At 37.0% G+C, this 3,718-nt stretch overlaps 1 pseudogene; it reads left to right on the top strand.

Moving 5' to 3' along the window:
• On the top strand, positions 1-1,019 carry LOC116751814 (annotated as a pseudogene).
• Positions 1,020-3,718: the final 2,699 nt, after the last annotated feature.

Raw genomic sequence — 3,718 nt, forward strand, 5'->3', positions numbered from 1 at the left:
ATGGTGCTGCTCAAGGAGTATCAAGTCATCTTACCTGTGGCTGTGGAAGAGTATCAAGTGGGGTAGCTGTATTCTGTGGCTGAGGTCAACAAAAATGAAACTGGTGGTGGTAAAGGCATAGAGGTCCTGGTGAATGAGCCCTATGAGAAGGACAGTGAGAAAGGCCAGTAAACACACAATATCTACCACTTACAGAGCAAAGTGTCCGTGTTTGTTCAAATGCTGGCCCCAGAGGGAGCCATGAATATACATGAAAAAGCATGGAATGCCTACTCTCCTACCCTTATTGCTGAACTGTTATTACAAATGAGTACATGAAAGAAGACTTTCTTATTAAAATTGAAACCTGGCACAAACCATATCTTGGCACCCACGAGAATGTGCATAAACTGGAACCTGAGGCATGAAAACATGTGGAAGCCATATATATAGACACTGCAGATCAAAACCAAGTATTTAGAAAGGATTTCAAGGTAGAGGAAGACCCAGCAAAATTTAAACCTATCAAAACAGGCTGAGAACCCTTGAGCCCCAACTGGAAGCAAGAACTTGTAAATCAGAAAGACTACCCATACATTCATACATACAAAATGGTTACTGTCAAGTTCAAGTGGTGGGGCCTGCAGAACAAAGTGGAAAACTTTATACATAAGTAAGAGAGGTGTCTGTTTACAAACTTCCACAGGCAGCTGTTCTGTTGGCTCAATAAGTGGGTTGACCTGACTATGGATAGCGTTCAAAGGATGGAAGAAGAGATGAAGAGATAGCTGGATGAGACAAGGCAAAAGGACCCAGTGAAAGGAATGATGGCAGATGACTAAAGCCACCCCTCCTCCTTCTGCACTTTTTGCAAGACAGTGGTCAAAAGGAAGGCCCAGCAGCTCCACCCTCCCAAGTGACAGGTCATCTTCAGACATAGCCTTTCTGTGCCCATTCTTCGGACAACTTTTTATCCCTTACTGTAGCTAATTCTAGATGCCCTTTAAAACTGTGAACAAATAGACCATCTGGTATTATGAAGTCCATGTGTGCGGGAGCCTGTTCCTCTGAGATGTGTGGTGTGTAGGTTGCTGTATTTACAGCTCCTCGCTCTCCAACCATTGTGTTCTCAACCTATTTCTGTGTGCCCTCCCCCACTTTATTTCCAAGTGACAATTTTAGTCTTTCAAAAACAAATTGTAAATATATACACACCCAACATCGGAGCACTTAAATACATAATGCAAATATTAACAGACATAAAGGGAGAAATTGACAGTAACACAATAATAGTAGGAGACTTTAACACCCCACTTACATGAATGGGCAAATCATCTAGACAGAAAATCAATAAGGAAATACTGTCCTTAAATGACATATTAGATGAAATGAACTTAATGGATATATATAGAACATTCTGTCCAAAAGCAGCAGTATATGCATTCTTTTAAAGCATACATGGAACATTCTCCAGGACAGATCATATGCTAGGCCACAAAACAAGTCTCAGTAAACTTTAAGAAGGCTGAAATCATATCAAGCATCTTTTCCAGCCACAATGCCAATACAAGAAAAAAACTGTAGGGAATTCCCTGGCAGTCAATTGGTTAGGACTCTGCTCTCACTGCTGAGGGCCTGGGTTTGATCCCTGGTTGGGGAACTAAGATTCCACAAGCTGCGCAGCCAAAAAAAAAAAAAAGAAAAGAAAAGAAAGAAAAAAACACTAACATGTGGAGACTAAATGATATGCTACTAAACAACCAATAGATTACTGAAAAAAATCAAAGAAGTAAGCAAATACCTGGAGATAAATGAAAATGAAAACACAATGATCCAAATCTACGGGATGCAGCAAGAGCAGTTCTAAGAGAGAAGTTTATAGTGATACAAGTCTACCTCAGGAAACAAGAGAAATCTCAAATAAACAACCTAACCCTACACTTAAACGAACTACAGTAAGTCCCCTACACACGAACGAGTTCTGTTCCAAGAGTGCGTTCATGAGTCTAATTTGTTTGTAAGTCCAACAAAATTAGCCTAGGTACCCAACTAACACAATAGGCTATATAGTACTGTACTGTAATAGGTTTATAATACTTTTCTCACAAATAACACATAACAAATGAACTCAAAAAATAAAAAAAAAATTTAATCTTACAGTACAGTACCATGAAAAGTACAGTACAGTACCAGCTACATCATTGCTGCTTTTACTCTTGCTTCCAGACATCCTGGGCTTGAAATAAAGATACTGTACTACTGTACTCTATAAAGTACTGTACACTAAAGTACACAAAAGCACAACCACTTGTAGAGGATGCATGCATGTGACAGTGTACACCAGACACGTGAACTAACTTACGTGATTGGACATGTGAACGCACGTTCACATCTTTGAAAGTCTGCAACTTGAAGGTTCGTATGTAGGGGACTTACTGTAGAAAAAAAAAAACAAACCCAAAGTTAGTACAAGGAAAGAAATCATAAATAAAATCATAAATGAAATAGAGATGTAAAAAACCATAGAAACACCTAGAGGGGTGGGATAGGGAGGGTGGGAGGGAGATGTAAGAGGGAGGAGATATGGGGATATATGTATATGTATAGCTGATTCACTTTGTTATAAAGCAGAAACTAACACACCATTGTAAAGTAATTATACTCCAATAAAGATATAAAAAAAACAAACCATAGAGTTGGTCCTTTGAAAAGATGAACAAAATTGACAACCTTCAGCCAGACTCATCAAAAAAAAAAAGAAAGAAAGAAAGAAAGAGGGACTGAATCAATAAAATAAGAAATGAAAAAGGAAAAGTTACAACCAATATCACAGAAATACAAAGGATTAAAAGAGATTACTATGAACAATTATACACCAATAAAATGGACAACCTAGAAGAAATGGACAAATTCCTAGAAATGTATAATCTTTTAAGACTGAACCAGGAAGAAACAGAATACATGAACAGACCAATTAGCAATAATGAAATTGAATCAGTAATAAAAATACTCCCAACAAACAAAAAGTGTAGAATTAGATGGCTTCACAGGTGAATTCTATCAAATATTTTGAGAAGAGTTAATGCTTATCCTTCTCAAAATATTCCAAAAAATTGCAGAGGAAGAAAGCTTCTGAACTCATTTTATGAGGCTAGCATCACCCTGATACCAGTACCATGGAAAGACATCACCAAATTACAGGACAATATCACTAGTGAACATAAATGCAAAAATCCTTAACAAAGTAATTGCAAAGCAAATTCAACAATACATTAAAAGGATAGATCATGCACCATGATCAAGTAGGATTATCCAAGGGATGCAAGGATAATTCAATACCCACAAATAGATCAATGTGATACACCACATTAACAAGTGGAAGAATAAAAAATCATATAATCCTCTCAATAGATACAGAAAAACTTTTTGACAGATTTCAAGATCTATTTATGATAAAGACTCTCAACAAAGTGGTTATGGAGGGAATGTTTCTCGACATAACACAGGCCACATATGACAAATCCACAGCTAACATCATACTGAATAGTAAAAATCTGAAAGCTTTCCCTCTAAGATTAGGAACAAGACAAGGATATCCACTCTTGCCACTTTTACAACATACTATTGGAAGTCCTAGCCATAGCAATCATACAAGAAAAAAAAATAAAAGGAATCTAAATTTGAAACGAAAAAGTTAAAGTGTCATTTTTTGCAGAAAAGATGATACTATACACAGGAA

The sequence above is a fragment of the Phocoena sinus genome, chromosome 3 (genome assembly GCF_008692025.1).
Source record: "Phocoena sinus isolate mPhoSin1 chromosome 3, mPhoSin1.pri, whole genome shotgun sequence".
In the NCBI taxonomy this organism is placed as follows: domain Eukaryota; kingdom Metazoa; phylum Chordata; class Mammalia; order Artiodactyla; family Phocoenidae; genus Phocoena; species Phocoena sinus.